Below are 13,621 nucleotides of genomic sequence, written 5' to 3' on the forward strand. Positions count from 1 at the left end.
CAGTGGAGATGAGAGAGATGCTCCACAGCCTGCAGTGGAGATGAGAGAGATGCTCCACAGCCTGCAGTAGAGATGAGAGAGATGCTCCACAGCCTGCAGTGGAGATGAGAGAGATGCTCCACAGCCTGCAGTGGAGATGAGAGAGATGCTCCACAGCCTGCAGTGGAGATGAGAGAGATGCTCCACAGCCTGCAGTGGAGATGAGAGAGATGCTCCACAGCCTGCAGTGGAGATGAGAGAGATGCTCCACAGCCTGCAGTGGAGATGAGAGAGATGCTCCACCGCCTGCAGTGGAGATGAGATGAGAGAGATGCTCCACAGCCTGCAGTGGAGATGAGATGAGAGAGATGCTCCACAGCCTGCAGTGGAGATGAGATGAGAGAGATGCTCCACAGCTTGTTGTGTTATTTGCGCAACTGATGAACTGCACTGGAAAAAATAATACAAAATTTAAAAAATGAGAAATTCTTGTGAAGGCGGCAAAAATTGTCGGATGTTCAGCAAAACGTTACAGGGAATACTGAATGGAGAGGTTCCCCCTTCTCATACTCCTGAACCTGTGTAGGGACCTGTCATTACAGTTGAGTCCGATTGAAGGAGAAAAGTTTTAGTTTTTGTATACCTTTCCACCTTCCAATATTATTTCTGCATTAAAGTTTATCAGTTGTCACCCATCCAGTAGGTGGCGACATTCACCTCTAACATTGTTTGAGGACCGCCATAATACCATAGAAGAAGAAGAAGAAGAAGAAGAAGAAGAAGAAGAAGGAGAAGTGGCGGGAAATTCTATAGAGAATCTTCTGTGAGTTTACCTGTTTTCCACCACACCTGGCTAATGAGGGAGGGTTACTGTAGGTTTACTTGTTTTCCATCACACCTGGCTAATGAGGGAGGGTTACTGTAGGTTTACTTGTTTTCCATCACACCTGGCTAATGAGGGAGGGTTACTGTAGGTTTACCTGTTTTCTACCACACCTGGCTAATGAGGGAGGGTTACTGTAGGTTTACCTGTTTTCCATCACACCTGGCTAATGAGGAGGGTTACTGTAGGTTTACCTGTTTTCTACCACACCTGGCTAATGAGGAGGGTTACTGTAGGTTTACCTGTTTTCTACCACACCTGGCTAATGAGGAGTGTTACTGTAGGTTTACCTGTTTTCTACCACACCTGGCTAATGAGGGAGGGTTACTGTAGGTTTACCTGTTTTCTACCACACCTGGCTAATGAGGAGGGTTACTGTAGGTTTACCTGTTTTCTACCACACCTGGCTAATGAGGAGGGTTACTGTAGGTTTACCTGTTTTCTACCACACCTGGCTAATGAGGGAGGGTTACTGTAGGTTTACCTGTTTTCTACCACACCTGGCTAATGAGGGAGGGTTACTGTAGGTTTACCTGTTTTCTACCACACCTGGCTAATGAGGGAGGGTTACTGTAGGTTTACCTGTTTTCTACCACACCTGGCTAATGAGGAGGGTTACTGTAGGTTTACCGGTTTTCTATCACACCTGGCTAATGAGGGATCCCTCCACCACATCTGACCAATGAGGGATCCCTACTAGATTAGTACAATGCAGGGGTTTAATCTCAATACGTTATCCTTCCTTTGAAGTGTGCACTTGTGTTCTTGTTGACTAAATGTGAACGCATCTGATTGGTGGTTATTATGGGCTAGATGGAGTTTCCTTACATGCCAGTCATTTCCTGGTAGTGAACAAGTGCACACTTGGGAGAAATGAGAGCTTATTGGGACCACAAGGGTCTGTTTTTAAGGTAGGTCGATCATCACCTCCAATTTATGTGCAGAAATATAAACTAGTTGGTAAGATTATTCACCTGTTGTAGGAGACTGGTCCTGAAAGCAGACATTCTACTTCACCCCTTGAGAATTAGACGGAGTTATTGACCATGACTTGAACAGGCACTATCAATTCAAAGTGTGTATTTGAAATGTAATCCATTTCCTCTTTGTGATAAATTGTTCATCCTCATTAGACACACAGACACACATTCTTGAACCCACCGTTGGAAATGGAAAACTTGTTCTGAGTAATTAAGTGATTGATTGAGGTGATTAATTAACTCACATTTTGGGTCGAAAGCACAATGATGCAATGAATGCTGTTGCTATCTTATTTAGCTCGGTTGCTATCTGATTTAGCTCGGTTGCTGTCTTATTCCGCTCGGTTGCTTCCCTGAAATATGCAGTGGGGTCCCAAATTATTCACCCTTGATCAAGATGAGCAATATTGAGCGTATCAAAAATAATTCAAATCAAACTTTATTAGTCACATACGAGGAATAGAACAATTGTAGAACTGTGAAATGCTGATTTTACAAGCCCTTAAACCAACAGTCCAGTTCAAGAAGAGTTAAGAAAATATTTACCAAATAAACTAAAGTTGAAAAAAATTATAAAAAGTAACACAATAAAATAACCCCCATGGGTCTCCCGGTCGTGGCCGGATGCGACAGAGCCTGGACTCAAACCAGGATCCCTAGTGGCCAGCTAGCACTGTGATGCAGTAACCCCTGTATATAGCCTCCACATTGACTCTCTACTGGTACCCTCCTGTATATAGCCTCCACATTGACTCTGTACTGGTACCCCTGTATATAGCCTCCACATTGACTCTGTACCGGTACCCCCTGTATATAGCCTCCACATTGACTCTGTACCGTAATACCCTGTATATAGCCTCCACATTGACTCTGTACCGGTACCCCCTGTATATAGCCTCCACATTGACTCTGTACCGGTACCCCCTGTATATAGCCTCCACATTGACTCTGTACTGGTACCCCCTGTATATAGCCTCCACATTGACTCTGTACCGGTACCCCCTGTATATAGCATCCATATTGACTCTGTACCGGTACCCTCCTGTATATAGCCTCCACATTGACTCTGTACCGGTACCCCCTGTATATAGCCTCCACATTGACTCTGTACTGGTACCCTCCTGTATATAGCCTCCACATTGACTCTGTACTGGTACCCTCCTGTATATAGCCTCCACATTGACTCTGTACCGGTACCTCCTGTATATAGCCTCCACATTGACTCTGTACTGGTACCCTCCTGTATATAGCCTCCACATTGACTCTGTACCGGTACCTCCTGTATATAGCCTCCACATTGACTCTGTACCGGTACCTCCTGTATATAGCCTCCACATTGACTCTGTACCGGTACCTCCTGTATATAGCCTCCACATTGACTCTGTACCGGTACCCCCTGTATATAGCCTCCACATTGACTCTGTACCGGTACCCCTGTATATAGCCTCCACATTGACTCTGTACTGGTACCCCTGTATATAGCCTCCACATTGACTCTGTACCGGTACCCCTGTATATAGCCTCCACATTGACTCTGTACCGGTACCCCTGTATATAGCCTCCACATTGACTCTGTACTGGTACCCCTGTATATAGCCTCCACATTGACTCTGTACCGGTAGCCCCTGTATATAGCCTCCACATTGACTCTGTACCGGTACCCCTGTATATAGCCTCCACATTGACTCTGTACCGGTATCCCCTGTATATAGCCTCCACATTGACTCTGTACTGGTACCCCTGTATATAGCCTTCACATTGACTCTCTGACCCCCTGTATATAGCCTCCACATTGACTCTCTACCGGTACCCCCTGTATATAGCCTCCACATTGACTCTGTACCGGTACCCCCTGTATATAGCCTCCACATTGACTCTGTACTGGTTCGCCCTGTATATAGCCTCCACATTGACTCTGTACCGGTACCCCCTGTATATAGCCTCCACATTGACTCTGTACTGGTACCCCCTGTATATAGCCTCCACATTGACTCTGTACCGGTACCCCTGTATATAGCATCCATATTGACTCTGTACCGGTACCCTCCTGTATATAGCCTCCACATTGACTCTGTACCGGTACCCCTTGTATATAGCCTCCACATTGACTCTGTACCGGTACCCCCTGTATATAGCCTCCACATTGACTCTGTACCGTACCCCTTGTATATAGCCTCCACATTGACTCTGTACCGGTACCCCTGTATATAGCCTCCACATTGACTCTGTTACCCTGTTATAGCCTCCACATTGACTCTGTACCGTAACACCCTGTATATAGCCTCCACATTGACTCTGTACCGTAACACCCTGTATATAGCCTCCACATTGACTCTGTACCGTAATTGTATATAGCCTCCACATTGACTCTGTACCGTAATACCCTGTATATAGCCTCCACATTGACTCTGTACCGTAACACCCTGTATATAGCCTCCACATTGACTCTGTACCGTAACACCCTGTATATAGCCTCCACATTGACTCTGTACCGTAATACCCTGTATATAGCCTCCACATTGACTCTGTACCGTAATACCCTGTATATAGCCTCCACATTGACTCTGTACCGTAATACCCTGTATATAGCCTCCACATTGACTCTGTACCGTGTACCCTGATATAGCCTCCACATTGACTCTGTACCGGTACCCCTGTATATAGCCTCCACATTGACTCTGTGGACCCCTGTATATAGCCTCCACATTGACTCTGTAGGGTACCCCTGTATATAGCCTCCACATTGACTCTGTACCGTCCCCCTGTATATAGCCTCCACATTGACTCTGTACCGACCCCTGTATATAGCCTCCACATTGACTCTGTACTGGTACACCTGTATATAGCCTCCACATTGACTCTGTCCGTAATACCCTGTATATAGCCTCCACATTGACTCTGTACCGTAATACCCTGTATATAGCCTCCACATTGACTCTGTACCGTAATACCCTGTATATAGCCTCCACATTGACTCTGTACCGTAACACCCTGTATATAGCCTCCACATTGACTCTGTACCGTAACACCCTGTATATAGCCTCCACATTGACTCTGTACCGGTGCCACCTGTATATAGCCTCCACATTGACTCTGTAGTGGACCCTGTATATAGCCTCCACATTGACTCTGTACTGGTACCCCCCTGTATATAGCCTCCACATTGACTCTGTGCCGGTAGCCCCTGTATATAGCCTCCACATTGACTCTGTACCGGTACCCCTGTATATAGCCTCCACATTGACTCTGTACCGTATCCCCTGTATATAGCCTCCACATTGACTCTGGTACCCCCTGTATATAGCCTTCACATTGACTCTCTACCGGTACCCCTATATAGCCTCCACATTGACTCTCTACCGGTACCCCTGTATATAGCCTCCACATTGACTCTGGGTACCCCCTGTAATAGCCTCCACATTGACTCTGTACTGGTTCGCCCTGTATATAGCCTCCACATTGACTCTGGCTCCCCTGTATATAGCCTCCACATTGACTCTGTACTGGTACCCCTGGCCTCCACATTGACTCTGTACCGGCACCCCTGTATATAGCCTCCACATTGACTCTGGGTTCGCTCTAGCTCCACATTGACTCTGTGGACTATAGCCTCCACATTGACTCTGTAGGGTACCCCTGTCTATAGCCTCCACATTGACTCTGTACCGGTACCCCTGTATATAGCATCCATATTGACTCTGTACCGGTACCTCCTGTATATAGCCTCCACAGTGACTCTAGGTTATATAGCCTCCACATTGACTCTGGTCTAAAGCCTCCACATTGACTCTGTACCGGTACCCCTTGTATATAGCCTCCACATTGACTCTGGGTTCCCCTGTATATAGCCTCCACATTGACTCTGTACCGTAATACCCTGTATATAGCCTCCACATTGACTCTGTACCGTAACACCCTGTATATAGCCTCCACATTGACTCTGTATGTAACACCCTGTATATAGCCTCCACATTGACTCTGTACCGTAATACCCTGTATATAGCCTCCACATTGACTCTGTACCGTAATACCCTGTATATAGCCTCCACATTGACTCTGTACCGTAACACCCTGTATATAGCCTCCACATTGACTCTGTACCGTAACACCCTGTATATAGCCTCCACATTGACTCTGTATAATACCCTGTATATAGCCTCCACATTGACTCTGTACCGTAAAATATAGCCTCCACATTGACTCTGTACCGTAATACCCTGTATATAGCCTCCACATTGACTCTGTACCGTAATACCCTGTATATAGCCTCCACATTGACTCTGTACCCCTGTATATAGCCTCCACATTGACTCTGTACCGGTACCCCCTGTATATAGCCTCCACATTGACTCTGTACCGGACCCCCTGTATATAGCCTCCACATTGACTCTGTACCGGTATGTATATAGCCTCCACATTGACTCTGTACCGGTACCCCCTGTATATAGCCTCCACATTGACTCTGTACTGGTACACCCTGTATATAGCCTCCACATTGACTCTGTACCGTAATACCCTGTATATAGCCTCCACATTGACTCTGTACCGTAATACCCTGTATATAGCCTCCACATTGACTCTGTACCGTAATACCCTGTATATAGCCTCCACATTGACTCTGTACCAGTACCCCCTGTATATAGCCTCCACATTGACTCTGTACCGGTGCCACCTGTATATAGCCTCCACATTGACTCTGTACCGGTACCCCCTGTATATAGCCTCCACATTGACTCTGTACCGTAATACCCTGTATATAGTCTCCACATTGACTCTGTACCAGTACCCCCTGTATATAGCCTCCACATTGACTCTGTACCGGTGCCACCTGTATAAAGCCTCGTTATTGTTATTTTATTGTGTTACTTTTTATAATTTTTTAAAAACTTAAGTTTATTTGGTAAATATTTTCTTAACTCTTCTTGAACTGGACTGTTGGGTTAAGGGCTTGTCAATCAGCATTTCACAGTAAATTATACAATTGTTCTATTCCTCGTATGTGACTAATAAAGTTTGATTTGGTTTCAATTTGATTATTTCCTATATAGTGGGCTATTTGGCTCTGGTCTAAAGTAGTGGACTATGTAGTGAATAGGGTTCTATAGGGCTCTGGTCTAAAGTAGTGGACTATGTAGTGAATAGGGTTCCATAGGGCTCTGGTCTAAAGTAGTGGACTATGTAGTGAATAGGGTTCCATAGGGCTCTGGTCTAAAGTAGTGGACTATGTAGTGAATAGGGTTCCATAGGGCTCTGGTCTAAAGTAGTGGACTATGTAGTGAATAGGGTTCTATAGGGCTCTGGTCTAAAGTAGTGGACTATGTAGTGAATAGGGTTCCATAGGGCTCTGGTCTAAAGTAGTGGACTATGTAGTGAATAGGGTTCCATAGGGCTCTGGTCTAAAGTAGTGGACTATGTAGTGAATAGGGTTCTATAGGGCTCTGGTCTAAAGTAGTGGACTATGTAGTGAATAGGGTTCTATAGGGCTCTGGTCTAAAGTAGTGGACTATGTAGTGAATAGGGTTCCATAGGGCTCTGGTCTAAAGTAGTGGACTATGTAGTGAATAGGGTGTAGAAGGAGAAGTCGGGACACAAGGCTGATTTATATACTAATTTATTTGACATCCTGCATATGCTAGTAGATTTAACGGGGTACAATGCTGTTTTAATCGCTACAGAAATGTTGACATACATGTACCTATAACAGTGTTCTGTGGTCACATCATTGTTGGGACTAATAACATGGCTTCAAAGATATGTCAAAACAGTCTGCAGCTGAAAAAGGTGTCCACTGATAATGTCCTTTAACTAAACAAAAAAACAATGTAATCAAAAACAAAACAAAATTCCCAAAATAAGAGGCAGGATGATATATAGACATGGGGATTAGACATATAGACATGGGGATTAGACATATAGACATGGGGATTAGACATATAGACATGGGGATTAGACATATAGACATGGGGATTAGACATATAGACATGGGGATTAGACATATAGACATGGGGATTAGATATATAGACATGGGGATCAGACATATAGACATGGGGATTAGACATATAGACATGGGGATTAGACATGGGGATTAGACATATAGACATGGGGATTAGACATATAGACATGGGGATTAGACATATAGACATGGGGATTAGACATGGGGATTAGACATATAGACATAGGGATTAGACATGGGGATTAGACATATAGACATGGGGATTAGACATGGGGATTAGACATATAGACATGGTGATTAGACATATAAACATGGGGATTAGACATATAGACATGGGGATTAGACATGGGGATTAGACATATAGACATGGGGATTAGACATATAGACATGGGGATTAGACATATAAACATGGGAATTAGACATATAGACATGGGGATTAGCTATATAGACATGGGGATTAGACATATAGACATGGGGATTAGACATATAGACATGGGGATTAGACATATAGACATGGGGATTAGATATATAGACATGGGGATTAGACATATAGACATGGGGATTAGACATATAGACATGGGGATTAGACATATAGACATGGGGATTAGATATATAGACATGGGGATTAGACATATAGACATGGGGATTAGACATATATACATGGGGATTAGACATATAGACATGGGGATTAGACATATAGACATGGGGATTAGATATATAGACATGGGGATTAGACATGGGAATTAGATATATAGACATGGGGATTAGACATGGGGATTAGACATATAGACATGGGGATTAGATATATAGACATGGCGATTAGACATGGGGATTAGACATATAGACATGGGGATTAGACATATAGACATGGGGATTAGACATATAGACATGGGGATTAGATATATAGACATGGGGATTAGATATATAAACATGGGGATTAGACATATAGACATGGGGATTAGACATATAGACATGGGGATTAGACATATAAACATGGGGATTAGACATATAGACATGGGGATTAGACATGGGGATTAGACATATAGACATGGGGATTAGACATGGGGATTAGACATATAGACATGGGGATTAGACATATAGACATGGGGATTAGACATGGGGATTAGACATAGACATGGGGATTAGACATATAGACATGGGGATTAGATATATAGACATGGGGATTAGACATGGGGATTAGACATGGGGATTAGACATATAGACATGGGGATTAGACATGGGGATTAGACATATAGACATGGGGATTAGACATGGGGATTAGACATGGGGATTAGACATATAGACATGGGGATTAGACATATAGACATGGGGATTAGACATATAAACATGGGGATTAGACATATAAACATGGGGATTAGACATATAGACATGGGGATTAGACATATAGACATGGGGATTAGACATATAAACATGGGGATTAGACATATAGACATGGGGATTAGACATGGGGATTAGACATATAAACATGGGGATTAGACATATAGACATGGGGATTAGACATATAGACATGGGGATTAGACATATAAACATGGGGATTAGACATATAGACATGGGGATTAGACATATAAACATGGGGATTAGACATACAGACATGGGGATTAGACATAAAGACATGGGGATTAGACATGGGGATTAGACATATAGACATGGGGATTAGACATATAGACATGGGGATTAGACATATAAACATGGGGATTAGACATATAGACATGGGGATTAGACATATAAACATGGGGATTAGACATATAGACATGGGGATTAGACATGGGGATTAGACATATAAACATGGGGATTAGACATATAGACATGGGGATTAGACATATAAACATGGGGATTAGACATATAGACATGGGGAATAGACATGGGGATTAGACATATAGACATGGGGATTAGACATATAGACATGGGGATTAGACATATAGACATGGGGATTAGATATATAGACATGGGGATTAGACATGGGGATTAGACATATAGACATGGGGATTAGACATATAGACATGGGGATTAGATATATAGACATGGGGATTAGACATATAGACATGGGGATTAGACATATAGACATGGGGATTAGACATATAGACATGGGGATTAGACATGGGGATTAGACATATATACATGGGGATTAGACATATAGACATGGGGATTAGACATATAGACATGGGGATTAGACATATAGACATGGGGAATAGACATGGGGAATAGACATTTAGACATGGGGATTAGACATGGGGATTAGACATATAGACATGGGGATTAGACATGGGGATTAGACATATAGACATGGGGATTAGACATATAGACATGGGGATTAGACATGGGGATTAGACATATAGACATGGGGATTAGACATATAGACATGGGGATTAGACATGGGGATTAGACATGGGGATTAGACATATAGACATGGGGATTAGACATGGGGATTAGACATATAGACATGGGGATTAGACATATAGACATGGGGATTAGACATATAGACATGGCGATTAGATATATAGACATGGGGAATAGACATGGGGATTAGACATATAGACATGGGGATTAGACATGGGGATTAGACATATAGACATGGGGATTAGATATATAGACATGGGGATTAGACATATAGACATGGGGATTAGACATATAGACATGGGTTATTAGACATATAGACATGGGGATTAGACATATAAACATGGGGATTAGACATATAGACATGGGGATTAGACATGGGGATTAGACATATAGACATGGGGATTAGATATATAGACATGGGGATTAGACATAGACATGGGGATTAGACATATAGACATGGGGATTAGACATATAGACATGGGGATTAGACATGGGGATTAGACATATAGACATGGGGATTAGACATATAGACATGGGGATTAGATATATAGACATGGGTAACAAACAGTGTAGCAAATTCAATAATATTACCCTTGGATGACACAAATATGCATTCTCTCAAAGAAAAGACGATATTTCTTTCTGCCATATTAGCAGAATCACAAATGATCAAGCGATGGTGAGACTGTAGTACCACATGGCACAGTCCTTCTGCTGAACGCTCAAAGAGTTAATTTCAGCATCAACCCAGTCACACACACACGCACGCGCACGCGCACACACACTCACACACACACACACACACACACACACACACACACACACACACACACACACACACACACACACACACACACACACACACACACACACACACAGGCTTGTGTCCTACATGGCTCCCTATTCCATACACAGGGCTCTGGTCTAAAGTAGTGCACTATATAGGGAATAGGGTGCCATAGGGCTCTGGTCTAAAGTAGTGCACTATATAGGGAATAGGGTTCCATAGGGCTCTGGTCTAAAGTAATGCACTATATAGGGAATAGGCTCTGGTCTAAAGTAGTGCACTATACAGGGAATAGGGTGCCATAGGCCTCTGGTCTAAAGTAGTGTACTATATAGGGAATAAGGTGCCATTTCAGATTTTCCTCCATCAATACAGCATCCTGAGGAAACATTGTGGCTCACTCAGATCCCCCAGTGATTCCCTACTCTACCTGTGAAATGAATCATTACTATACAGTCACATCGAGGACACAAAGACAAGGGAAAAACATGTAGAATGACAGTAGAGGAGTTTCAAAAATGTTTAGTTATCGTACCCTCCTTTAAAACAGATGAAAGAATGATGAAAACAACGACTTCAAATAAAACTACCAGTGGAATATCAAATCCCCTTCTTTTACATTTGTCAAACCTTTTTAAATCCCAACGTGGCAGGTAGGTATTGTAGCCGTCAGGTAGGTATTGTAGCCGTCAGGTAGGTATTGTAGCCGTCAGGTAGGTATTGTAGCCGTCAGGTAGGTATTGTACCCGTCAGGTAGGTACTGTAGCCGTCAGGTAGGTATTGTAGCCGTCAGGTAGGTATTGTAGCCGTCAGGTAGGTATTGTACCCGTCAGGTAGGTACTGTAGCCGTCAGGTAGGTATTGTAGCCGTCAGGTAGGTATTGTAGCCTTCAGGTAGGTATTGTAGCCGTCAGGTAGGTACTGTAGCCGTCAGGTAGGTATTGTAGCCGTCAGGTAGGTATTGTAGCCTTCAGGTAGGTATTGTACCCGTCAGGTAGGTACTGTAGCCGTCAGGTAGGTATTGTAGCCGTCAGGTAGGTATTGTAGCCTTCAGGTAGGTATTGTAGCCGTCAGGTAGGTATTGTAGCCGTCAGGTAGGTATTGTAGCCTTCAGGTAGGTACTGTAGCCGTCAGGTAGGTATTGTAGCCGTCAGGTAGGTATTGTAGCCTTCAGGTAGGTATTGTAGCCGTCAGGTAGGTATTGTAGCCGTCAGGTAGGTACTGTAGCCGTCAGGTAGGTATTGTAGCCGTCAGGTAGGTATTGTAGCCTTCAGGTAGGTACTGTAGCCGTCAGGTAGGTATTGTACCCGTCAGGTAGGTATTGTAGCCTTCAGGTAGGTATTGTACCCGTCAGGTAGGTATTGTAGCCTTCAGGTAGGTACTGTAGCCTTCAGGTAGGTATTGTACCCGTCAGGTAGGTATTGTAGCCGTCAGGTAGGTATTGTAGCCGTCAGGTAGGTATTGTAGCCGTCAGGTAGGTATTGTAGCCGTCAGGTAGGTATTGTACCCGTCAGGTAGGTATTGTAGCCGTCAGGTAGGTATTGTAGCCGTCAGGTAGGTATTGTAGCCGTCAGGTAGGTATTGTAGCCTTCAGGTAGGTATTGTAGCCGTCAGGTAGGTATTGTAGCCGTCAGGTAGGTATTGTAGCCTTCAGGTAGGTATTGTAGCATGTAGGATCACTTTGAGAGAACACAGAAACATTGCATCATGTCCTCACATTTAGCAGATCAACCATGGGCAGAAAATGTAAAAAATATAATATAATAATAATTTTAAAAAAGTAGTCAAATGATTTTTGGAAGTCTAGAGATTGGAGACATAACACACACACCACAGAACATTGAGTTCATTGAGTTTTGTGGGGTGGACTGTCCACTGACGTCTTGTGATATGATTACATGTGTTGTGTTGTATTTAAGCTTGTGTCTTTCATTAGGATATTCCCAACCTGGTCTCTGTACATTTCGTATTATTCTGTACGTAAATTGGAGACTCCTTGTAGTATGTTACTTTTCGTGTGGTATGTATTAATTTGTGGATATTCATCCCCCATTTCGTGCGATATGTTACAAATTACAATTTGTATTATTTGTTACGAATTTGCAAAACGTACAATATGATAAGGATTTGCAAAATGTATGATATATTACATATTCTAGCTAGGTGGCTAACATTAGCTAGCTCGCTAACGTCAGCTAGGCTAGGGGTTAGGGTTAAGTTTAGGAGTTAGGTTAAGGGAAGAGTTAGCTAAAAGGGTTAAGGTTATGGGAAGGGTTAGCTAACTTAGTTGGAAAGTTGCTAATTAGATAAAATGCTAAAGATGTCCATGATGAGATTCTAAATCGTAATCTTTGATTTGCTAGATGTTGTTGTTATACACCGACCCATCCAATCCCCCCTTTTCATTTTTTACTTGACTTTTTTATGTAGCCATATCAAACATAACATACTAAATGGAGTGTCTTGGATTTTACGTACAGAATAATACGAAATGCAACTGAGACCAGGTTGCATTCCCTTGTGTCTGCATAAAGCTATATAGCCATTGTTCATATGTGTTTCATATGTGTGCTCGGGAAGGTTGGATCACTGTTGACCACGGTCTACAATGACTGGTCACACTCACACCTAAGAACTGCTCTCTCTCCCTTCATACAGCTGTCACCTAGAAACAAAGTCTCA

This window comes from Oncorhynchus nerka, linkage group LG22 (genome assembly GCF_034236695.1).
Source record: "Oncorhynchus nerka isolate Pitt River linkage group LG22, Oner_Uvic_2.0, whole genome shotgun sequence".
NCBI classification, from domain to species: Eukaryota; Metazoa; Chordata; class Actinopteri; order Salmoniformes; family Salmonidae; genus Oncorhynchus; species Oncorhynchus nerka.